This window comes from Lissotriton vulgaris, chromosome 5 (assembly GCF_964263255.1).
Source record: "Lissotriton vulgaris chromosome 5, aLisVul1.2, whole genome shotgun sequence".
In the NCBI taxonomy this organism is placed as follows: domain Eukaryota; kingdom Metazoa; phylum Chordata; class Amphibia; order Caudata; family Salamandridae; genus Lissotriton; species Lissotriton vulgaris.
The window spans coordinates 805,372,406-805,398,984 of record NC_141693.1 but is presented as its reverse complement, the minus strand read 5'-3'; positions in this window follow the sequence as shown (position 1 = coordinate 805,398,984).

The following is a 26,579-nucleotide window of genomic DNA, read 5'->3' as shown; positions in this document are numbered from 1 at the left end:
TTTTTAAAACAAAAGGGAAAGAAGAAATAACTTTGAATATTTGGATTTTTGGATGGATTTGCAACTAAGGGTTTTTTAAAGGTACAAAAAGAAGAAAAAAGAAAATAGAAGACACCTAAAGGTAAGGAGACCCGACTTTATTTTTTTTAATTTAAAAATTTAGAAAAATTTAATAGCCAATTAAATTTAGAGAGGATATACAGTTTGAGCGAAGCAGGAAAGTAATGTGTAAAAGATAATTAAAAACTAAGAATGTTAGCTAGATTTTCCAGGTAATCTAGAGCCACACACAACGTAAACTGTTGTAAAAGTGCCAATAGTCTCTCGGACATTTCCTTTGTTTTTTGAGTTATTCGTGAGTTTAGACTACCTGTAAGAGTTTGGGAAATTCTCATTTCCTAAGCTTTGCTCCTTCTTCAAAGTTTCCAAAAAAGAGTAGAAATTAGGGTGAGGTTTACCAATTAGATGGTTGAAGGAGTTATGCCATCCCTCAATGGCATTATTTGTTTTTGCCTCTCTCTGTAAGCAACTCGAATAACAGTTCCACCACTCCACATGGAAACGTGGCTTCCTCCTGCGACGCGATCTGCTTAGGTGTGCAATCCATGTGTCTTCCATATAATTTAGAATGGGTGCCAATTTTTACTCATTTGCAATGTAATAATGAGACTCTGTAATGGCAGTGTAGTACTCGTCCACACTTTCGGGAGGGACAAAACAAAGAGCAGTCAGTTTTTTTAATTCTACCTGTAGTTTGCTGTCTGAGGAGTATTCTGTAACTAGGGGTGTTTTTTGTAACTTACGCCAGAATGCCTGGGAAAAATGGAAAAAACACCCCTGAATTTGGGTATCCGTGTACGTTTTGGTGATCACATTGATCATGCTCAATTCAAAATCAATAATAATTTTCCTAGGGCTTTGGTTTGTTTTTGATTTTATAACTGATAAAAGTTCAGTGTAGGTTGCAGAAGTCTTATCAGGCAGCAAACTATATACTAGGGGGATCACACTATTGTTAATTTTTGCATGTATAGTATAAATTTGGGTGAATGGATGGGGCGTACTTTTAAACGTAACATCCATCATCCAAATTTCACTAGTTTCAAGTTTTACAAGGTTGCGGGGTGTACTAAAAATTAATATACGTTTTTGAGGGTTTTCATTATCATGCAGAAGGAAAGGTTCATCAGCAAAAGAAATAGTGAGTTTGTGAGGAATAACTATGTCAGAAAAGGTATGAGGTGTATTTGTTTGTGTATTACTTGCCTGCTTTTGACGTTGAATAATTCTTCTCAAATAATGGATGGTAGGCATATTACTAGCTACATGACTAGGGACAATCACAGCGCTGGGACGCTTCCGCGCAGCCATGCGCTATACAAATCCCAATTTCATTCATTCATTTCATTCATGCTGAGCAACCTCTCGTAAAATGGATCCTGTAGAATCATTGGAGATGCTTGCAAGTACCTTCATTTCATTTACGGTTTCTCTGACATCAACCTCCATTGCAGAGGCAGAGTGGTTATGGTCAGTTGTTTTTATAATGATATCATCAACCGTAACCGCTCTGCCGCTGCAACGGGTTGAAAAGTATTGTACGCACCTCCAATGATTTCTAGGGAAACTTATCCTTTCCTTACAATAAATGTAACCTGAATGATTTAAAAGTCTGTTTCCTTTTCGGGATTTGATGTACTTTGCTGTGGGTTGAGTAGACCTTATCTGCAAGGAAAAAAATTATTTTAATAAGTATGTGCATAGGTTTGCTTTAAGTTTTTTTAAAAGAAACTAACACTTTCCCTACTGCAGCACTTTCCTGGAGTTAGAATAGTAATTGATACTCCCACACTATCCTGCACTTTCCCTACTACAGCACTTTCCTGGAGTTAGAATAGTGATTGATACCCCTACACCACAGCTTTCCAAACTGTGTGGCGCGACACATTACTGTGTCGCGCCCCAGCCGTAGGTGTGCCGCAGGAGGAGATGACTTCTGCCGGCAATCGGCAGAGTCGAGCTGCAGGGGCTCTTAGAAGGGGTGAAACAACAACAAAGCCCCATTAACATGCACAAGGTCTTTAACGACCTGTGAAGTGCTCGGGGGGGCCGTGAGCGGGTCCGGGATGCCACACACGAGGAGAGGGGGGGGGGGGAGCGTGAAGGATAAATAAAGATTGCACTGAGCCAAAAAAATATTACAGTTGTAAACCATTATGAAATTTTAAAACAGCAGGCTACTTTACAAACCAAAAAGCCTGTTTTCCATAAACACTAGAGCCATTTCATTAAAACCCCAGAACTCTGCTTACCAAATAAGTGAAGACATTTCCAACGCGCATCACTCCCAGGCTGATAACCAGCTCTCTTGCAGTGTGAACATTCAAGATTTTGTTTTATAGCAAGCTGAGGTAGCCATGCTCTGTGTTCACCTCATGCTCGCCGGGTGTTTAAGAGGAGATGGGTTTGATTATTTTTGGAAGCTGACGAGGTTTTGGTCTTCCCTGTTCTGAATGCCCTTTCCATCTTCACGGGTGAAAGTTAGCAGCAGGGTCCTGGGTGGACCGCCAGTCTCTTAGTACTCAGTGTGATAGTTGTGTTTAGCGTTGTGAAGCTACATTTGTGGCCATACTTGCCCTGTGTTTTGTGATCGGAACTTCTTGCCATACTCCTCAGAGGCAGCAGAGTAAAAATTGATTGAAGAAGAGGCATTTCGTCTTCTGTAAACTTTTTATGCCTTCTCATCTTCCATCATTTTTTTGCTGATAACTCATTTTTCACAGTATCAACCATCCAAGCGGCATGGTCTTTCAGGAGCAACAGCAAAGTCTAATGCCGGGACAGCAGAATACACCTTAGCCACAGTATTTCTCCTGCCATTACTGCTCCTACTCCTTGCCCTCCTTTCCCCTGCATTAGTTGAATAAGCCTATAAAACACCCATCAATCAATCAGTAATCATATAGCGCAACTACTTACCCGTGAGGTTCTCAAAGGTGCTTAGGGAGGGGGTTCTGCGGTTTAGTCGAAGTTCCAGATCCAATCTCCAGGGTAGCCTGAGAAGATGTCTTTACCACTTAAATTAACAGCCGTTGCCCAGGACCAGATTGTGTTAGACAAGTAAACCAGCATAACAAACACATAGCAGCCCTAATATCCATCAGGACAGACGGGCACAACAGGTGCTTTTTTGTACCAGGTCCTTTATCACCCTACCTTGAGGGTGGGAGCTGCTTATGCATCACAATACATCACAATACAAATCACTATAACACAACAATCCATAACATACCATACCAAAGTTCTACAACTTCAAAAAATCAACTGCAAAACAACACCATCCAACAACTTATCAAACAAACAGAGCAACAAATTAAGAACACAATCGTATAACAGTACCATTATGTTATATTTTGGTGTTGTTTTGCAGGGTACTGTGGTGTATGTTGTTACATTCTTGTATTGTTGAATTATGTAGTCTCTTTTCTAGACTTCAGCAGCAGTTACATTTCCAGTGAAAGATGCATAATCCATTATCGGGCCAGTGCAATATAAACAATTAGCACTGCAAGCAATTGCTTAAATAATACCCCCTCAGCTCTGCGTCAGTGCATGATCACAGGCAGCAATTCTGTCCTCCTCAGTGCCAGAAAGATTCTTCCTTAGGAGTGGATTAAACTTTTTTATGATGATCAGTGACCCGCTAATGATGATGCCTATTCAATTTGATTTAATATTCCCAGGCAACTCACTCCTACCTTTCAAGTGGTGTGTGTGTGGGTGTGTGTGTGGGGGGTGGTGTGTGTGTGGGGTGGTGTGTCTGTGGGGTGGTGTGTGTGGGGTTGTGTGTGGGGTTGTGTGGGGTGTGTGTGGGTGGGGGTGTGTGTGGGGGGGTGTAGGGTGTGGGGGGGTGTGGGGTGTGTGTGTGGGGTGTGTGTGTGTGGGGTTGTGTGTGGGTGTGTGTGTGGGGGGGGTTGTGGGGGGTGGGGTGTGTGGGGGGGTTGTGTGTGTGTGGGGGGGTTGTGGAGGGTGTGGGGTGTGTGTGGGGTGGTGTGTGTTGGGTTGTGTGTGGGGTGTGTGGGGGTGTGTTTGTGGGTGTGTGCGTGTGTGGGTGTGTGGGGGGGTTGTGGGGGTTTGGGGTGTGTGTGGGTGGGTGTGTGTGTGGGGTTGTGTGTGGGGGGTGTGGGGGGGGTTGTGAGGTGTGTGGGGTGGTGTGTGTTGGGGTGTGTGTGTGGGGGGGGTCGTGTGAGGTGTGTGTGGGTGGGGTGTGTGTTGGGTGTGTGTGGGTGGGTGTGTGGGGGTGGGGGTGTGTGTGTGTGTGTGTGTGTGTGGGGTGGTGTGTCTGTGGGGGGTTGTGTGTGGGGTGGGGTATGTGTGTGTGTGGGGTATGGGGCCGGAACTCACCATAGGTGGTTCGGGCTCACTCGCTGTGCTTCCTCAGGTTACCGTGTCCCTGAAATTTTTTTCACAAAAAGGTGTGTCGCCAACATGAAAAGTTTGGAAAGCTGTGCCCTACACTATCCAGCATTTTCCCTACTGCAGCACTTACCTGGAGCTAGAATAGTGATTGATACACCTACACTATCCAGCACTTTCCCTACTGCAGCACTTTCCTGGAGTTAGAATAGAGATTGATACGTCTACACTATCCAGCACTTTCCCTACTGCAGCACTTTCCTGGAGTTAGAATAGTAATTGATACCCCTACACTATCCTTCACTTTCCCTACTGCAGCACTTTCCTGGAGTTAGAATAGTGATTGATACCCCTACACTATCCAGCATTTTCCCTACTGCAGCACTTACCTGGAGTTAGAATAGTAATTGATACCCCTACACTATCCAGCACTTTTCCTACTGCAGCACTTACCTGGAGTCAGAATAGTAATTGATACCTCTACACTATCCAGCACTTTCCCTACTGCAGCAGTTTCCTGGAGTTAGAATAGTAATTGATACCCCTACACTATCTAGCACTTTCCCTACTGCAGCACTTTCAAGGAGCTAGAATAGTAAATGATACCCCTACACTAGCCAGCACTTTCCCAACTGCAGCACCTTCATGGAGTTAGAATAGTAATTGATACTCTTTCATTATCCTGCACTTTCCCTACTGCAGCACTTTCCTGGAGTTAGAATAGTAAATGATACCCCCACACTGGTTTTCCTAGTCCCAAGGTGATGGGAGGCCCGGCTAAGAACCTCGGAATTTGGTTTGGAGAAGACCTCAGATTTGAGAACCATATCAAGAAGCTGTCAGGGACCTGTTTTGCTACGCTAAGGGCTTTAAGAAAATTCTTCCCTCTGCTGCCCAGAGAAGCTAGGGAATCGGTTGCGCGTGCCCTCATCTTGTCCAGATTGGACTATGCTAATGCTTTGTTTTGTGGTATCCCGGCTTATCTGGTCAAACGACTGCAGGTTGTCCAGAACGCCGCGGTCCACCTTTTGTTTAGCAGTCCGAAATGGCAGAGTGTTCGGTCACACATGCGCGCACTTCACTGGCTTCCTGTAGCTCAGAGAATTATGTTCAATCTCTCGTGCTGTCATTTAGAGCTGTCCACGAGCTTGGCCCCGGCTACCTGAGGAAGCGCTTCTCTTTCTACACTCCCTCTCGCTGTCTCAGGTCAGCCTCGCTGGCCAAACTGACTCTTCCCCGCTATAAGCGGGCTAGGCTGGGCGGCCAATCTATTTCTGTGGTAACTGCGAAGGCTTGGAATGCTCTCCCTCTTCATTTGCGTACCGCCCAGTGTCTATCCAAGTTTAAGAAGGATCTCAAGACCCATCTGTTTGTTTGTTAGGTCTAGGCTGTCTCTCATTGTTATGTTTGGTCACCTCCGCAACGCGCCAGGATACTCCCCAGTAGCAGAGCGCGCTACAAAACAACCTATAACATAACATAACATAACACTATCCAGCACTTTCCCTACTGCAGCACTTCCTGGAGTTAGAATAGTAATTGATACCCCTACACTATCCAGCACTTTCCCTACTGCTGCACTTTCCTGGAGTTAGAATAGTAATTGATACCCCTACACTAGCCAGCACTTTCCCTACTGCAGCACTTTCCTGGAGTTAGAATTGTAATTGATACCCTTACACTATCCAGCACTTTCCCTACTGCAGCACTTACCTGGAGTTAGAATACTAATTGATACCCTTACACTATCCAGCACTTTCCCTACTGCAGCACTTACCTGGAGTTAGAATACTAATTGATACCCCTACACTATCCAGCACTTTCCCTACTGCAGCACCTTCCTGGAGTTAGAATAGTGATTGATACACCTTCACTATCCAGCACTTTCCCTACTGCAGCATTTACTTGGAGTTAGAATAGAGATTGATACCTCTACACTATCCAGCACTTTCCCTACTGCAGCACTTTCCTGGAGTTAGAATAGTAATTGATATTCCTACACTATCCAGCACTTTCCCTACTGCAGCACTTTCCTGGAGTTAGAATAGTAATTGATACTCCCACACTATCCTGCACTTTCTCTACTGCAGCACCTTCCTGGAGTTTGAATAGTGATTGATAGCCCTATACTATCCAGCACTTTCCCTACTGCAGCACTTTCCTGGAGTTAGAATAGTAATTGATACCCCCACACTATCCTGCACTTTCCCTACTGCAGCACTTTCCTGGAGTTAGAATAGTGATTGATACCCCTACACTATCCAGCATTTTCCCTACTGCAGCACTTACCTGGAGTTAGAATAGTGATTAATACCCCTACACTATCCTGCACTTTCCCTACTGCAGCACTTATCTGGAGTTAGAATAGTAATTGATACCCCTATACTATCCAGCACTTTCCCTACTGCAGCACTTTCAAGGAGTTAGAATAGTAAATGATACCCCTACACTAGCCAGCACTTTCCCAACTGCAGCACCTTCATGGAGTTAGAATAGTAATTGATACTCTTTCATTATCCTGCACTTTCCCTACTGAGGCACTTTCCTGGAGTTAGAATAGTAATTGATACCCCCACACTATCCAGCACTTTCACTACTGCAGCACTTTCCTGGAGTTAGAATAGTAATTGATACCCCCACACTATCCAGCTCTTTCCCTACTGCAGCACTTTCCTGGAGTTAGAATTGTAATTGATACCCTTACACCATCCAGCACTTTCCCTACTGCAGCACTTACCTGGCGTTAGAATACTAATTGATACCCTTACACTATCCAGCACTTTCCCTACTGCAGCACCTTCCTGGAGTTAGAATAGTGATTGATACACATACACTATCCAGCACTTTCCCTACTGCAGCACTTACTTGGAGTTAGAATAGAGATTGATACCTCTACACTATCCAGCACTTTCCCTACTGCAGCACTTTCCTGGAGTTAGAATAGTAATTGATACCCCTACACTATCCAGCACTTTCCCTACTGCAGCACTTTCCTGGAGTTAGAATAGTGATTAATACCCTTACACTATCCAGCACTTTCCCTACTGCAGCACCTTCCTGGAGTTAGAATAGTGATTGATACACATACACTATCCAGCACTTTCCCTACTGCAGCACTTACTTGGAGTTAGAATAGAGATTGATACCTCTACACTATCCAGCACTTTCCCTAGTGCAGCACTTTACTGGAGTAAGAATAGTTATTGATACCCCCATACTATCAAGCACTTTCCCTACTGCAGCACTTTCCTGGAGTTAGAATACTAATTGAAACCTCAAAACTATCCAGCACTTTCCCTACTGCAGCACTTACATGCAGCTAGAATAGTAATTGATACCCTACACTATCCAGCACTTTCCCTACTGCAGCACTTTCCTGGAGTTAGAATAGTAATTGATACCCCCACACTATCCTGCACTTTCTCTACTGCAGCACTTTCCTGGAGTTTGAATAGTGATTGATACCCCTATACTATCCAGCACTTTCCCTACTGCAGCACTTTCCTGGAGTTAGAATAGTAATTGATACCCCCACACTATCCTGCACTTTCCCTACTGCAGCACTTTCCTGGAGTTAGAATAGTGATTAATACCCCTACACTATCCAGCACTTTCCCTACTGCAGCACTTTCCTGGAGTTTGAATAGTGATTGATACCCCTATACTATCCAGCACTTTCCCTACTGCAGCACTTTCCTGGAGTTAGAATAGTAATTGATACCCCCACACTATCCTGCACTTTCCCTACTGCAGCACTTTCCTGGAGTTAGAATAGTGATTAATACCCCTACACTATCCTGCACTTTCCCTACTGCAGCACTGTATTTTATTTTTCGTGTTAAGTATGTTTAGATGTATCAATGGGTATTTCAGAATACTTGCTTTCTGCTATGTTTAAAAATAGTGTGTGTATTTTTCAAATACCTTTTGTTCGTGCTGTTCTTCTGTTCTCTTGGATTGCTGTTTTTGGAAATTATTTTATCTTGTTTATTTTCGTTTGCTGATCTTCTTGTTTTTCTGTTAGGTTTGCGTTTAGAACTGGATATTTTTGAAATTCTAGATATAAAAAAAAGAAAAATGAGCATTCTTTTTTCAACGAAATTTTGAAATGGAAAGAAAAATCATATTGTGCATATTTTTGTTCAATTTATACAGTCACTCACACTTTTCCTACTGCAGCACTTTCCTGGAGTTAGAATAGTAATTGATACCCCCACACTATCCAGCATTTTCCCTACTGCAGCACTTTCCTGGAGTTAGAATAGTAATTAAAACCTCAACACTATCCAGCACTTTCCCTACTGCAGCACTTACCTGGAGTTATTATAGTAATTGATACCCTACACTATCCAGCACTTTCCCTATTGCAGCACTTTCCTGGAGTTAGAATAGTAATTGATACCCTCACACTATCCTGCACTTTCTCTACTGCAGCACTTTCCTGTAGTTACAATAGTGATTGATACCCCTACACTATCCAGCACTTTCCCTACTGCAGCACTTTCCTGGAGTTAGAATAGTAATTGATACCCCCACACTATCCTGCACTTTCCCTACTGCAGCACTTTCCTGGAGTTAGAATAGTGATTGATACCCCAACACTATCCAGCACTTTCCCTACTGCAGCACTTACCTGGAGTTAGAATAATGATTGATACCCTTACACTATCCAGCACTTTCCCTACTGCACCACTTTCATGGAGTTAGAATAGTAAGTGATACTCCCACACTATCCAGCACTTTCCCTACTGCAGCACTTTCCTGGAGTTAGAATTCTAATTGAAACCCCCGCACTATCTAGCAGTTTCCTTACTGCAGCACCTTCATGGAGTTTGAATAGTAATTGATACCCCTTCATTATCTAGCACTTTCCCTACTGCAGCACTTCCCTGGAGTTAGAATAGTGATTGATACTCCTACACTATCCTGCACTTTCTCTACTGCTGCACTGTTTTTTATTTTTCGTGTTAAGTATGTTTAGATGTACTAATGGGTATTTCAGAATACTTGCTTGTTGCTATGTTTAAAAATATGGTGTTTTTTTTTCAAATACCTTTTGTTCTTGCTGTTCTTTTGTTCTCTTGGATTGCTGTTTTTAGAAATTATTTTATCTTGCTTGTTTTCGTTTGCTGATCTTCTTGTTTTCCTCTGTGGTTTGTGTTTACAACTGGAGAAATCAGAAATTCTAAATAAAAAAATAAGGAAAATGAGCATTCTTTTTTCAACGACATTTTGAAATTGAAAGAAAATTCATTTTGTGTATTTTTATTTGAAATTTATAGTCACTCACACTTTAAACACTGCAGCCTTTTTCTAGGAGTTAGTTTAAAAATTGAAACTCATCAAATAGCCTACATTTTCTCTACTGCAGCAGCATTCAGGAGTTAGAATGGTAATTGAAAACCCTTTTATTATCCTGTTCTTTCTCTACTGCTACACCTTCCTTGAGTTACAATACCTCTACACTATCCTGCACTTATCCAACTGTTGTACCTTCATGGAGTGAGGGTAGGAAGTTGCACCCCTACATTATCCAGAATTTCCTTTACTGATGCATTTTCTTGAAGTTACAATAGAAAATGGCACCCCTACAGTATCCAGCACTTATCATACTGATGCACCTTCCTGCAGTAAGAATAGTAAGTGACATCCCTGAAGTATTCATCATTTACCCTACTAATGCATTTAATGGGATTAGATTAGTAATTAACATCCATACATGTATTGCACATTTATTGAGTAAGAATAGTAATTTTTACTTTTACTGTGTCATACAAAATTTGAAATTTTTTGCGACATATTTGAGTGATATAAAATTGAAATTTTGCTATTTGTCTAGCAGACTACTTAGGTATGCTATTTTGGGTCAACTTTACTTTCAATTACCTTTTAATGTTGTTGTATATTTCTTGTCCGGATTTTGGACGTGCTTCTGGATTTTTGATGGCTTTCTTGGTTGTTTGTTCTTTCGGTCAGAGGGCTGTTGAAGATCTCTTTGAGTATCTAAAAAATGTATAAAAATATGTAATGTCATTATTGATTTCAATGTTTGCGATGCAGTGAAAAGTGACAATATGAATCTGTTTTAGTTACATTTAATTTAGTGTTCTGAAAATATCTCACTCTTTCCCTTCTGCCTCACCTTACTGGATTAAGAATACTAATTGCAACACCTGTAATATCCATCACTTTTTCTTATGCTGTTCCTTCCTGGAGTTGATCTAGTAATTGTTATCTCTACACCATCCCACTCTTACCCTTCAGCTGTACCTTCTTGGTGGTGAAATAATATTTGATTTTTGAACATCATCTCACACATTTCCTACTGCTGAATTATGATGGAGTTAGAACAGTAATTTATTATCTTTACTATCCCTCACTTTCACTTATTTTCTATACATTTATTTAATGAAAATAAAAATGTACCCTGTTTTTAACTAGACAATTTTTTTTCAATATAGTAAAATTATGGTTTAATCGTCCTTTTTTTCTGTGGAAAAATAGGAAATAAAAGGTATGCATTATTAAATGTTTTGATGTGTAAAATAATAATAAATGACTTTGTAAAAATAGTTTAAAAGTACCTGTAAATAAATGTTGTAGAGAAGTGTGGTTCTTTTAAGAAAATGCTATATTTACCAAAGGTTGTTTTTTCTACACACTTTGTAGGAGTGTTTCTTTAAAAAAAAATTATTCATTTTAAATGAAAATTACATTTAACTTTTGTTTCGATTTTAATTTAAATGTTCAAACTATTTCGTTTACAAATTACTCTGGTTAAATTGTTGTTGGCATTTTTAGTGATATATGTAGGTATTTCGATTCTGTAATGCCTAATATTGTTTTATTTTAAAAAAAGAAAGTTATAATTATTTTTTTCAGCGTTTAAAAAGGTTTTAGCTAACATTTATTTTGTTCGTTTCACAAACTTACTTGTATTTCTGTGAAAAATGCTTCAAAGTAGGCTACGGCTGACATCACGGTCAAGGGGTCAGAGGGTCAGCTTTTGACGTCTGGTCACTCTGCGAGTTGATAATCAACTGAATTAAAAATGGTGTCTTGCTTGTATTTATAAGTTTTAGTCGGGGTCATCGTTTTTAGTAAAAAATACACCGTTGGTAATGTGTTTAAATAATCTTTTATTTAATGTGGAAAGTATTAATTTAATTTTTCGTTTCAAAAAGTGTTGTATGGTATTTCCCATTCCGTTTTGGCATCCATTTTGAAAGTATTGTTGTGGTATGATTTCATGGAAAGAGTAGAAGGACATTTATTGAAAGTACATAGTTTAAGATGGCGATTCTGTGTATGTGAAATGTTTGAGTTTACGAAAATATATTGTTATCTTTCTTAGCTATTTTTCAAAAATATTAATTTCAGTAAATCGGCGACTTGGTAAAGTATGTCATTTTTAAATAATAGTAGTATTAATTTTAATACTCGAGTATTAATTATATAAAACAAACTTTGCATTTTGTAACATTACGTTCAGTTTTTTTACAACATTTTAATACACTTCCCCACCCAAAACCCCTATTTTCCCTGCATCCTGTACCAGGTTTTATTCATCCAAAAAAATAAAAAATATATATTTGCGTTGTAATGCTATGCGTTTTAAAGGAAATCGTTGTAATGGTACTTTTTCATTAAAAACACTATATTGCGTTGTAATAGTATTCATTGTAAAATAATGCGTTGTAATAGTATTTGCGTTGTAAAAAATGCGTTGTAATAGTATGCGTTGTAAAAGTATGCGTGGTAACGTCATATATCCTCTTCACACGGCCATGGCAGCCTTCCTCCTGGTGCTTGCCGTGCCTTTACATGCAGGCGTTTTGAGAAGGTACAGAGTGCGGGTGCGCCCTTTGTTTCTCTCCTTGTTCACTGGGTCTCCGTTAGGCTCAAAGTGGCCGCCTGAAGACAGATATGACCTCTCAATAGTGATATAATGTTGCAACACTGACATAATGGCTAAGAGGATTTTCTGATCCCCAAAAATTACTGCCAATGGTAAGCCAGACCTTTTGGTTTTGATTCAAATATTTAAAAATTATGACTCTTTGCAGAAAAAACAATGTGTTCTATGCGAAAAATAATTGACAACTCCAAATACACTGAACCATCACACATTAAAACAGGGATAGTAATGCAAGTAACCGGGGCATAGAAGGTAAACCCCAATGCCCCCATAGTGCGGGGAGGGGGGGGGGGCAGTCATCTATACATGAACAGGGCACCCTCAGGTTGTCTGCGCGGTGTGTTTCTGCCTCTCTCTTAAAACTGGCTGTGTCATCGTGGTGTCAAGCAGATGCAGTATGCAGCATGCCGTGAGCTGTCTGCCTCTTATGTTTTTATTTTAGTTTCATTCACTTCGGAGGCTGAGCACTGGTGTAACGAAACTTGAGGGGGCCCCACCGGACTCAATCAGGAGCTGTCCAGCCAGGGTACTGTGCTGAGGGGGGTGCCTGGAGTACAAATACATAAGCACATATCTATCTATCTATCTATCTATCTATCTATCTATCTATCTATCTATCTATCTATCTATCTATTTATCTATCATCTATACACACACACAGACGCATTTCTTTAATATGTTGAAATCTGACTTTGTATGTATTTATTATTTTCATATGTATATTTAGATATCAGTACACATATACATACTCATAAGAATCAAACACTAATGTGCCACACACAATTTGTCCTACTACTTTTCATTGTAAAGCGATGCTGTGTGGTTAAAATGCTTGTTTCCCCTTTGTCATCTCCTGGTAGATTCAGCAGCTGGGGTGATGGGGCACTAGGAAGGACAGGGAAATCGCACTGGGGCATGGACTCCATCTGGCAGTAGTGTAGGTACCCTCGAGAAAATTCATAAAACCGTCTGGGTTGGTGGCTAAGCGTGAGCAGCAAAGGGAAGAAGGGCAATGAGAGATCGAGACGAGGGATCCAGGCTGTAATAAAGTGTACACTCCATTAAAGAACGTGTCATATGGTTACTGCGTTTCTATATATTGTGTTAGGTTAGCATGAGTTTATTAAATGTTTAAACGACATATTTTCCTTCGAGTTCAGTTTGCACACGACACCTAATCAACCTTTACTTGAGAGCATCCCATCCTTAGGTCTGATAACATCCAGGCCCAGCTGCAACCGGACTCATGGATCACCTAACCTGTCATCACAGGGCTGGAACATTCTTACATTCTACATGCCCTCATGGGTAGCTTACAAATGACATAGAGCCTCTATGGCATCCAGCAATGTTATCTTCCAGTATTGCTGGCTCCACAGCTGTATTGTAACATTGCCAGATACCATACATAAGTGCCAGGTTCTTCACCCCTAGACAAAGCCTGAACCAGATGGAGGGAGCGGACATTGTTAAATGAGAAATCACTGTGACCACTAATCCAGGGGCATAGCTTTCAGTGGTACAGCCGCTGCGGTGGCACCACACTCCAGAGGGGGACACATGGTGCATTGCTGTAGAGTATTTAAAAGACCATCCTCCCCATTCAGAATATTTTTTTTATTTTGATTATCAACAAAACCAAGGAGGTGACCATCATGGAAAGCGAAACAGATATGACCCCATGCACCACTGGAAAAGCCTGAATGTATAGAAGATGTGGACAGACATTCAGGCTTTGTCTACATGGGCCTTGGCATGAAAATAAAAAAAAAATAGAGAGAGTAGAAAGACAAACTGAAGTATAGATGGTACTAGAGGAGGGGAAAAAGCAATCCATGATGGCAAGAAAGTATGAAGAAGATTCCTGCAGAAGGAAAGAGGCCACAAAGTTCTATAAGAACACAAACAGTTGGAAAGGCATTAAAGAAAAGAGGTTGGGGGTAAAAAGGGGAAAGAAAAGTAAGGGAAGAAATGTAGAGGGTGAGAAAATAGGAGAAGGGGCTATGAATTTGATAACATAAAGGAAGAGCAAATAACGTACCAGAAATAGGATTAAAGGAGATCAGAAAAGCATAGTGGAAAGATTGCAACGAGATTGGAGAGAAAAAGTAGAAGATATGACCGACAGAGAGAATAGGAAGAAAGGGAAAGGTTGGGAGAAGACTAGAGAAAACATAGGATGATCAGAAATAATGGAAAGAATGTTGAGAAGCGAGAGGGAGGAAAGAGATGAAAGAAAAAGAACAATGGAGAAGAATTTACAGAGTGAAATGGCATGCATAAAGAGGGAAGGCAAGGAGAAAAAGAGAAAGTTTGCAGGGGCTAGCCAGGCCAAACACCTTCGCCATAGCAGCGAGCGCTAGCTTCTCTGCCTAGAAATTTAACCTCTCTGTCCGCCTCCTCATGAAATTTGGTGAGCTTAGATCTGATAGAGGCAAGCATAGCAGGGCTGGGATCTTGAGATTGTTAGAGATCTAAGGCTATGAGGTCTTTTTCCAGGTGCTCGAGGGTACCTCGGATGGATTTTAACACCCCAGATTGTTTGGTAATGCATTCCCCCCTAATCATGAGCTTGAAGGTTTCCCAGAGGGTCGAGGATGACTCAACAGAGCCAGCATTGTGCTCAAAATACTTGATAATGGCACTGCGGATGTCCTCGCGGAAAGCAGCATCGCAAAGCGAATTGGGAGGTAAGAGCCATGTAAACATGCGGTGGAGGGTAAGCGGGAATCGTAGACGTTGGCGTACCAGGGTGTGATCGGATAGTGTGCCAACCTGGTGGTCCCCTGAGGTGGTCCAAGAGGCGCCATCAGGGGTAGTGAGCCATAAGTCGATGCAAGACTAGGATCTGCGCAAGCCGGATACACAAGTTCCTTCACACTTGCCAGGGTGCGCATGCCACCAAGCATCTAATAGGGAGTTATCTTCTAAAATTGAGTGGAGGATAGCAGTGGGCTCTAGGTGTTTAGCCTGCTCGGGAGACTGAACTCATGTCTGCGAGGGTGCGATATTGAATTTTCCCCATATCAGAGAGTGGGGCCCCAGAGAGGATATGATATGCCAGTAGGGATGAAAAGTTAGGGTCATCAGTGTGGGAGCCATAGTGCTTCGCTAGTATCAATGGCTGGTTATATAAGGTGCCAGCGAGCATCACATAGCGAACCTCGGTGTCAATGAAGGAGTGGGTGCCATGCCATCAGAGGCCCTTCCTGAAGAGGATGGCGACGCCGCATGCAAAATTAGAATAGAAGGCAGTATAGGACTCTCCTCCAGGAGACGCACCTCATCTAGGCTGCAATCCTGTCACTGGGGAAACAAACATCCACCTGGTGTCTGATAAGCTGTGCGTGCATGAGGCGTGCCTCTCAGTGGTCATTCAGACCCCTAATATTCCATGTCCAAAAGGTGGTGTCAGTCATGTAGCAGCCGGAAGGAGGGTAATAGTGTAGCATCTGTGGTCCGTGGTGAAAGCAATGAGAGCTAGTGTCATAAGGTACAATACATTGGGAATGCGTACAATCGGTGACATTCCAACAGCAATACAAGAGGAACAACAAAAGAAACCCTTGCAGAAGGTGCCTTTTACGGAACCCTGAATGAGAAACCCAGGCCCTCCACCCACCCACTCCAACACCCCAAATAGGTTGAGCATCTGAACCACCCCCACCCGGGAATCCCAAACTTGGAGAATTTCGGGAGTGGGAATTATCCCTGCAGGGTGCGTGGGCTCAGCCATTTGCCCCTTGCCATGTAGGCAGGGTGGCCAAGCGTGGTACAAATCAGAGGGAGGTGACTAAAGGGTGAAACGTGCGACCATGACAGTGCTTCATTGCTGCAGACAAGGTGAGCGGGGTAACTGAAATGTCCCATATTCCTGTAGACAATGCTAAGCATACAATTTTCACCTATTACTGGACACCTCCGGGTAGAGCAATAAGAAGCAAATATAAAAACTACATCTAACAAGGTGCTTAGGGTTATTATCGGGAGACAGGCTGAACCCCTGTCTCCCAGTTATGTAATTGTCACTTCTGGGGCTATCTTCGGAATTAGTGCAGCGCTTTCGTGATGGGAACTTCTGTAGCAGTTTAGCAAAGGTGAGAGCAGCCTTCGGGTTGGTAAAAAATCTTGGCTTCTCCCAAAAGTCAATATGGAGTTTTGAAGGGTAGTGCAAAGCATAAGTGATGTGGAGCTGCTGCAAGATGTGCTTGACAGGAAGGAAGTCCCTGCGGGCCGTATGGACGGACAGGGTGAAGTCAGGGTAGAAGGACAGAACATTGCCCTGATAGTTGATCTCCCCCAGCTCCCGGGCCCTGCCTAGGATGGAGTCCCCGTCTCGGTAGTCCAACAAGCGGACAATGATCGGCCTCGCAGGGGAACCAGGAGGGGGTTGTGGGCCAAGTGACCTGTACGCCCGTTCGATGATGAAGTGATTGGACAGGACCAGGCCAGAGAGGTCACGGAGCAAGGAATCAAGGTAGTCCTCCATTTTTCTGGTCGCGGTGGAATCACGCAGACCAACGACCCGAATGTTATTCCTTTGGGAGCTCACCTCTAGGTCCTCATTCTTGGCGCGTATAACTTTAAGGATCTTGTCCATTATGAGGAGCTTATGTGCTCCTGCATCTTCCGCGTCTGAGACCTTTGTTTCAAGCTGGACATTGCGAGCATCATGGGAGCCCACACTCTGGTTGTACCTGGTCGAGACTTGACGTTAGGTGATCCAATCTAAAGTTAAACAACCCAAAAATAGATTTCACCTCTAGGAGGATGGTTTGAAGGCTGTCATCCTGTTCGCCAGGGAGGTCAGTCTGGGTGAATTGCTCCCCGGCATCATGGGGGGACTAGCCACATCTGCCCGCCCCTGAAAGAGATCTTAGGTTGTCTGGTGTCCGTCTTCCCCAAGTTGGTTCTGTAGGATAATGAGAAGGATGGATTGTTCGAAGGTTTGGCCTAAGATTAAGGTGACCCCGACTCAAAAACAGGACAGGCAGAGCAATGCTACAATAAGATGTGGTGGGGTAGCTCCCAAAAGGATCGGTGCAGGGGACAAGCGGGCCACGGGAGTAGCGCAGGGGGGTCCAGAACCATCTACTAAAGGGTTTGGACTGCTCACGGGGCCAGGGAGTCCACAGGTTGAAGACTATTAGCCCAATATTGTACAGCCTGTGGCATCATAAAGATGCAACTGGCCACTGCCAGTGTCTCCAGTGAGGTCTCAGCAATGAGGGTAGATATGGGCCAGCAAGGAGTCTAGTCACCTGCTGTGGGCTAGCATGTGGCGTGAGGCAGGCCAAGAGGCTGGGAAAGCCCCGGGAGCGAGCCCTCTCCGCCCACAGGCTGATGAGTGCGCAGTCCGGGACAGCAGTCAAATGTAGCGAGGGGGCGGCCAGTTCAGGAACTCCAGCCACCATCTCGCATGCCAGGAGGAACGTCATGACCCTCAGTGCGCAGCACCAAGACCCAGGCACCAGCCAGGAGGGACAGGCTACCGAGGCTATGGCATCGCAGCTGCCTCAGCCCGTGATGGCGGGATATGGGAAGGTAGGCCAGCCAGCAGGATGGGCCCTCATGTGTGCAGCAACCTTACTTGTTGTGTCCCAGGTCCACCAACAGAACCGTAGCTCAATCCAGGTAGCCGTCTGCAGTTAGGCCTCCCCCAGCCGTGGGCACGATTGCTGTCCCGGCGCCTGGCCTCAGGTGGCCTGATGGAGGCATGGGAGCCACAGCTTTGGGGAAGAACAGAGTCACCAAAGGGAGGGTGCCATAGTCACGGGTGCACAACGGTCCCAGAGTGGCAACACCCCAGGCTGGGCATGGGGACGCTCCAGGTAGACATCCCCGGCAACACCAACGGGGAAGGATCCTCCGATCAGGCTGGGCTGGCGCAAGCACCCAAGTGCTGGTGGGCATGTGAGCGAACGCTTGGGCCCTCAGTCCGGTGAATGCCGCAGTAGGAAGTGTTACTTACCTTCGGTAACAATATATCTGTTGGAGACATAGTCTAGCCGCAGATTCCTTAACTTAGAATATCTCCCCAGGCGTCATTGCTGGGGGAAAACGTTTTTCCGGATCCAGTCTACCTCTGCACGCCGGGAGGCGGCGGCGCCCGGCTACGTCCTGACGTCGTCCACGGAAGTGACGTCAATGGAGCCATATAAGCCCATCCAGGTGTGCTGATGTCAGTTTTCAGCAGGAAACTTTTCCGCGCCACAACGCGGAGCCGTGCAAAAGACTGCATTAGCATGGGAACAATGTGTTAAAAAAAAATCGTTGAAAAATCACCCAGTGCGCAGAGGGACTGAAAGAAGCTCACAGAGAAAGTGCTGCGAGCAAGGGCCCAACAAAGTGCCAAGCCGTGCCCCACCTCGAGGGGGAAACAACTGCGGCTCAAAAGATATGATAAACCAGGCACAGCTTGTCACTAAAGGAGGGAAATTAAAGAACCACAATATTGAAGCAACATGTTGCAAGACAAGTGACTAGAAGTGAATGACCACTAGAAAGTTCACTACACACAGCGATTTAAGGACTAGCACCAAGGAGAACCCAACCCAACCGACTGCCAGAGAAAGAAGGAGGCATAGGTGTGGGTGGTGGGAGGGAAGTAAAAAAAGAATAACTCCACGTGTGAGGAGCACAGGTGGAACAACATGAGAAGGTAGTAAAAAGTATAGACCTGAACCAGCTTAAAACATGGACGGAGTGGAGAACCAAAGGGCTTGAAAGCCAAACCACATCCCTGCGCCAAAGGAAGGGGGGAGAACACACCACCAACCAAACACTAGGACGAGGGGAGTCTGAAAGGCCTCACGAGGACAACACACCCTACCCCAGAGTGGGGTGTGAGAGCACACCTCAGAAGACCAAGGCCACCAGAAAGTGGGACTAGGTGGAAAAACACCACATGAAAAGGCCTTTGCAAAGTGGGGAGGATGGGCAAGCGTTAAGGAATCTGCAGCTAGACTGTGTCTCTACCAGATATATTGGTACTGCAGCTAAGTAACTCTTTCATCTGATAGAGACATCTAGCCACAGATTCCTTAACTTAGATAGATACCAAAGCCATGCCCCATAGGAGGAGGGTATGCGAAACAACCATCAAGTTCCAGGAGAACATATACGTGAAGAGGCTGACGAAACACGGTGGGAAACGCAATGCCAGGGCAACTGACATGAGACCCAGGGAAACTCTGTAAGGAATATGAACAAGGTACGGCAAAGACACCAAAATCCGTTGAGGGACGGTGTGAGACCACTCTCGTACAGACACATTGGCATTGACCTTTCTAGTTCTGTATTTCCTTTTGCCTGTAAGAAGCAATGCAGTATTTGTCAAAGAAGGACCCCAGCACTGGTCCCTATGATCCATAAGAGACGAAGCCCCAGAGGGGCGAAACAACATGACAATGGTAGAGCATACCGCCTGAACATACACCACAGTGGATGTCAAAATGAAAACAGGGGAGTCCGAAGACTGTCCGATTAAGAACAGGAGCCACCACAGGAGGCTTGTGTGTGTAGAAAAAACACACATCAATTGCGCACCCGCAAGGACATGTGACAACAGTGGCAGGGCCGAACCCAGTGTCTAGTGCCAACAGAGACAGAAGAAGCTCCCTCGAGCAAAAGCGCAGTAGGTAAGCATGCAGCCAATGTGAGAGGGATAACCTGCAAAGCCAGGAACACATAGCGGACTCTATCCCAAAGAAGAGAGTGAGCAAGAAAGCCTGATACTAGGGCAAAAAAAGAATCTAGTATGCGAGCACCCCGTGATGTGTAGAACATATACATAAAGGAACAAGAATGTTGCTACACCTACATGAAACACTAAAAGGGGAGTCGCTCAAACAGTACCACTGTACCGGTGTGTGGCATAACAGTCACAAAATGCAGAAAAAGCAACAGTACCCAGAGGGGGAAGAAACCTGGTTTCCCGTGAGGCAGGCGGAAACATAGGCTTCTGTCTGCGCCTTCTCTCACTCCTTTACTGGCAGTATTGTGGTCTGTCACCAAAAAGCATACACCGACACCATCTACCAACAAGGAGAATGTTGAACAGAATACATGCACAGTAATGCTACATAAAGAAGAAACAGTGCCAGAATGGGTAGAAGAACTCACACCCAGAAAAACAGCTGATGGGGAGCCCATCAAAAGTGTTACAAATGTCAGTAAGAACATATACCCCGAGAAACATCCAGGATGGATCACAGATCCGGTGGCAGAAAGTCATATATGAGAGCCACTCTTTGAAGAACTAAGAAATATGAACAGGGCAGGAGCGGACAAACCGGACCCCCTGTCCTGTAGGAAGCAAAGGTCTGGAGACTTTGCTAGGAAAGTGGGATAGGAGGCAACACACAGCCGAGACAGAGCGGTCAGGAGCTCCCCTTGCCCTAGGCAAGAACCCCGACAGTGGATGAGCCACAAGAAAAGACGTAGAGCACAATCTTTGTGCACCAATACGGCAAGTATTCACAGACTATAGAAGAGACTGTTCTGAAACACAATGGAGGGACCTGACTCCCATGGGTGCATATCCACCTGTGGACAGGCAAGATGGGCACAGCGAGGCAGCAAGAACACGCCAGGATCAAACAGACATGACAAAATCCCAATTAAACATCTGGGAAGGACGCCTCAACTGAGTTGGTGATGTACTACGGATCAACCATAGACAATCAATTGTAACCCCGGAGAGAAACCAACCCCATGGACCTCACCAGAGGAGACAACCTACAACGGTAGGAAGAGTCAACGTGCGGCAAAACTTCCTGGGTAAGGAAGAGTAGTAACATAAGACCCTACGTGAGGTATTTGTTGGCTAAGGCACAACCCTACATAGAAGGGTCCCTCTTGAGATAAGCTTATTTGAAGAGGCTCAAAAGAAAGGTAGCTTAACCAGCTGTACCAGAATAAGAAAATAACACGGCTGAACAGCCACACAACCAGGAACATCTGTCCTGGGAAGACAATCAAACATAGACAGAAGGCACCTGACCGCCGAATCAGCATGGGCATCAAAAAGAGTGACCACATCAAATGGTAGATCTCTAATCCGCTCCTGAACATGCTCTGGGAAAACGCCATCACGCAACCACGCATGGCAACTGAGCGGAATCAGTAGTATCCATGCCAGACCACATATAAAATTGTGCTGTATCAAGGCCATCACGGATCATGCGGGCCAGATCGGCATGACAGCTCTCCAGCAAGGAGGGGAGGAGCTGCTCGACAGTCCCAAAGAGCAAATGCATCCTGAGCAAACACACACAACCTGTTTAGGGACTGGAGTCCCGAGCTGGCGGATGCAAACCCATCACGGCCACATGACTCAAACCACTGAGACTCACGAGTGGAAGGATGCAACGGAACAGGAGTGGTAGAGAGCACTGCCGAATCACAAGTCCTCCAGCCCCAGGAAGGATGGTCAAACAGGCGGGGTCTTCGGGCCGGGTGATGTGCCACAGCACGATCTACGGGGGTACCCCGAAGAGGGACTTGCCCACTCCCCGAGAATGATGTCAAATAATGATTCGGCAAATGGCAGCAATGGCTCAATGTCCCCCACACCGTGGTGGAGAAGATCCACCAAAGGCTCCAAAGGTCTAGAGACTAAGGGCGGCTGCCACCTCAAACATGTCTGTCAGAGCTGTTTGCAGGGCTGCAAATGTCCCAATAGCCTCCGCTGCCCGGTGAGTCTGTAACAGCAAGTAATCCGTAGGTGACGGACGCAAGCTAATCCGGCCACCTAACTGAGGCTCAACAAAAGGAGGAGTAGGCCAATGGCCCACTGGTGCCTGCCCCGGAGAGCGGGTGGGGAATCCTTCACCAATAAAGCCAGAGATGGTACCGGCATCGAAAGGTGTCGAGGTGCAGTCGAGCCGGCATCGGCGACCTCCAATAAAGGCCTCGACTGACTGAGTGGAGCAAGCGTTGGTGACTGTCAGGAATGGGCAGATCCCAGTCCAGATTTTATCCTCAGCTCCTTTCTACCCGTGCTACAGAATGACGAAGAGGCTAAGCAGGTCGTTTCCCTACCTTGGGTGGAGCCAGTGTGTAGCCCAGTATTTTGCTGAGGGAGTTTAGATCTTCCTGTGTACATTTATTCACGCAGTGGGTTAGGGTTCTAGTGTTTTGATCTCCCGCTCGTGCAGGCGGACATTTGGTGTGCGAGCAATTAAGCCGCTGCGCACTTCAACTGAAATTTTTTGGGAGACGGCAGCTTCCTCGTGCTCCCTGTTCAACCGCGTTATATAGCGGTTTATCTCTTCATACCGTTCAGGTTTTCAGCCTCCCCTTAGCTCCAGTCTATCCCGCGTATCCCGTGGGCATCTCTGAAGATTTCCTGAGGAGTTCAGGTTCCGTTACTAAACCCCCGTTTCTTTGCTGCAGTTTGTGTCCCTTTCCCTTTGCGAAGCTGATATTCTGAAAGACTTCCAGTTGTTCGAAGTTTCCTTTCCGGAACGTCATCTGGGCATCGTTTCGAAGCTGGTAAGATCCACCCATTTTCTTACCGCATTGGCTATGAGTGAATTCGAGGGTTCTCTTTAGATAATGAGGCGCTCTATGTCATAACTTGCTCACTCAGCAGTGCTTGAAGTTCCTGCCAGCCTCTTGTGTAAAATACATCTATTTGTGACCATTCAGAGACTTTTTCAGGTTGTTTGAATGAGAGGCTAGAGACATACGTTCCTTCTTGTGAGAGCGCTTTTGACTGACTATAATGGCGCAATTTACAAGTATTGAGTCAACTCTCCACACATCTTCTGGAGTCTATTTAGATGGCAAACTGCAGCGTTCTTCAGTAAGAGAAAGTCTGACAGCAACCTCAATTGTAGATGAAAATATATATATATATTTTTGCTTACCACCTTTAGAGAAGAGTTCCAGAAGTAGACTAATACTGTCAACTTATTCTCCAAGAAAATGTCTCTTTAATGTTGTGTTTCTATTAGTTCAACTAAACTAAAGAGAGAAGCAATTGCACACACAGAGTCAGGTCAAGGGCAGATTAGGAATCCCATATTTAATCTCTTGTCAGGTTTGCTAGAACTGTAGTAATAGTCTGCTTGTTGTTTCAGGTGACGCATCTCTTTGCAGAAGAATAGAGGTGAAGACACCAGTGTGGCAGTCTCTCTGTTTTTTCTTCCACTTCCCTTTTCCCCCTCATCTGAGTCCAGAGCCTTCTGGATCAGCGGTGTAGGGGAGTTGGGAAAAAAGCTTAATTTCTTCAGCTTGACGCTCCTACGGAATCTGGAATTTAAGGTACTGATTCTTGACAGTGACCTCCGAAAAGGCCTCGACGGTCTAAGTTGAGCCGCCATCGGGGACCTCCGAAAAGGCCTTGACCGTCCAAGTCACGTTGGCGACCTCTGAAAAGGCTTCTCCGTCTGAGTTCAGCCGGCATCTACGAACTCCGAAAAGGCCTCGACCGGACGGAGTTGTACCGGCGTTGACTTAACATCCCCCAAGGTGGAAACCTGCGGGGATAGAGTGCGCCGAAGTAGTGTCGTGCAGCACTATGCAGCCACCTCCAGCCGCACCGCAGGGAGCGTCGGAAGGCTGTGCGTTGTTGCTGTGGCAAGGCTAGACATTGTGGGATGCCCCTTCCAGGCATCGTCCCGACATTGTGGCGACTCTGGAGTTGGAATCAGGGCTCTCGGTCGGAGCAGAGGGTAACCTGCCAGTAGAGTCCCGACCTGAGTCCCTACCCCCTTCTCCTGTGAGGCCCAAACGCACGCCTGGGAGGGGGGGCAAGGCAAGAAAGGATTGCAGGGCCCTGCAGTAATCCTCTATCTGAGGTTGAGTCGCCCCAGCACCCGGAAACAGGGGATGTGCGGGGTCTGACTCCTGGGGTCCTGAGTCTGGCAAAGACTGGGAGCCGCGGGCCCCGACGTGATGTCGACACGAAGCCGACAACTTCTGCGACTTCCGTTTGTGCTTACCTGAGGTACGCAAATGACAGCGACGGTCCCGGGACCTGCCCCGAACAGGAACGTCCTCCTGTGAGGACTGGCACTGCGTGGACGTCTCCACTGGAGAAGGAGACCTGTGTCATGAGGGGTCCGTTCAGGACATCCGGGCAGACAGCAGCTTCATGCGACGTTCCCGCAGGAATTTTGGGCACAGCTGGCGGCAAGCATCACACTCCACGGAGTCATGGTGCTCACCCAAGCACCACATACAGATTTTGTGAGGGTCCGTCGCTGACATCTGTTGCAAGCAGGACTGGCACGGCTTGAAGCCTACAGGCATCGAACACACTGTGAGAAGTTGGCCTGATATATAGTGCTCACTATTCTAGTGTCACTGTGTATCATACCAAACGACCCTTATTGATGATTGGTTGTAAGTCAACCTTATAGACCAGTTATCCTAGTAGCGTGGACAAAAGCAGTCTTTAGGCTAAACTCTAGAGGGCGTGTTAAGCCAGCTGTTTTACCATCACATATACCCCTTGAACACCAAGTGAAAGGACACCACACAAGTTGTTATAAAAAATAAAGGATATTTATTTATAACAAGTCTCCCCAGAACTCTTTATGAGTCAGGGAGCTAAGCACAATACAAAACTCTTACGAAAATACTTCAAGTTGCACAATTTACACAAATGCCCGAGGGGCACGAAAAACCATATACACTAAAAGTGGAATGCGAAATACTAGCAGGTAAGTAACTCGATCCAGAGGCTTAAGGATCGCTAGGACTACACTACTGAACCCTAAGGTTAGGAGCAGGAGGCCTAGGGAGATCAGGTGCAGAGTGTGCACTCTCACGCGGGATGCGGGACAAAGTCTATGGAGGCTAGTATTTCTAAAGTTACTGTTTTCGGACGAATCCGACTAGGTAGACTTAAAACGAAAAAGGATCTGGACACTTGGATAGTGAACCTGCGTTGGAGCACCGAAATGCTCGGGTTACCTAGCCCAGGGGCTGCGGCTGCATAGGGTTCAAAAGACGTCGGGAATCCCTATGGAGCCTGAAAGAAGATGTTGCTGGCAGGCGACCAGTGAAGATGTTCGGTGTGATCCAAGCCTGGATCGGTGATGGAGATGACCTGAAAGCAGAGGGGACTCAGTTCTTAATCACTAGCCAGTGATTGTGTGGGCACCAGGATGGCACCGGATGAGGTCACCGCGATCAGGTGAGTGGGCGACGCTGGACTCTGCAGTCACACGGGCCAGGAGGCGTTGTCGGCGACCAGGCTGGAGGTGCGAGCTGTCCCACGAGGGTGTCTGCTGTCGGCGATGCTGGAACCAGGATTGGAGCAACAAGCCTTGGCAAAGGCAAGCCCATGCAGTGGAGTCAAGATGGCGTCTGGAGTAGACCAGGAGGGTCCGGGGTGCTCCTCTCTTGGAAGGGAGCAAGAGCCAGTCTGGAGCAACCAGACCAGGAGTGAAAACGTCGTGGTACGTCGTCAGGAGGGTCACTGGCCAACGGGCAAGTGACCGGACAACGTGGCAAGCAGCAGAAGAGCAGAAGGGCCCCATGCAGATCTCCTGGATGCTGGTGGGCTGGACTTCGGTGCTGGAGCTGCTCTGGGTTGGGGCTTCTCAAACCCCAGTGCACTCACTCGAGGATCCCTCGGCGGTCGTGCTGGTTAAGCGTCGTGCAGGTTATGAAGATGGCCGGTCCCTCAGGTCTCGTCCCACCCACGAATCTCAGCTGGGCTGATGATGCAGGTAGAGGTCAGAGATGCCAGGGAATCTGGGTCTCGTCGAGCTGGTCAGTCTTGATCCGGAGGATGGACGTGCAGCAAACCGCGATGCTTAGGTGGTGCCTGCGGGTGCAGGGTGGCTACTCCTTAGCCACAAGGGAGAGTCTTCAGAGAATGTCAAGAGTTCCTTTCGTGGAAAGTAGTTCAAGATTCAAGATTATCTAATTTTGGAATGGGGCCCGCTCCTACCTTTATCCTAAGAAAAGGGTCTGGCACGCGACTAGGCCCTGCCCATGGGTGAGACCAGGAGAGGGGTGGTTACACCCCTCTCCCTTGTCCGGACTTTCTCCAGCTCAGGGGCTGGGGTGCCCCTGGAACTGGTTTGTGCCGGCATATGCACCGTGAGCACCAGGGTGCCACTTGCAGTCACCTTCCTCTCAGCCCTGTCTACCTGGGATACACAAAACCCTGTCTGGGATGGTGCTAGCACCGCCCCTGACAGGAAACCCTTTGTCCGAGCTCTCCTCACTGGAAGGACCCCCAGCAGCAGGAGGTCAGACTTGTGTTTGTGGTGGCAGCATC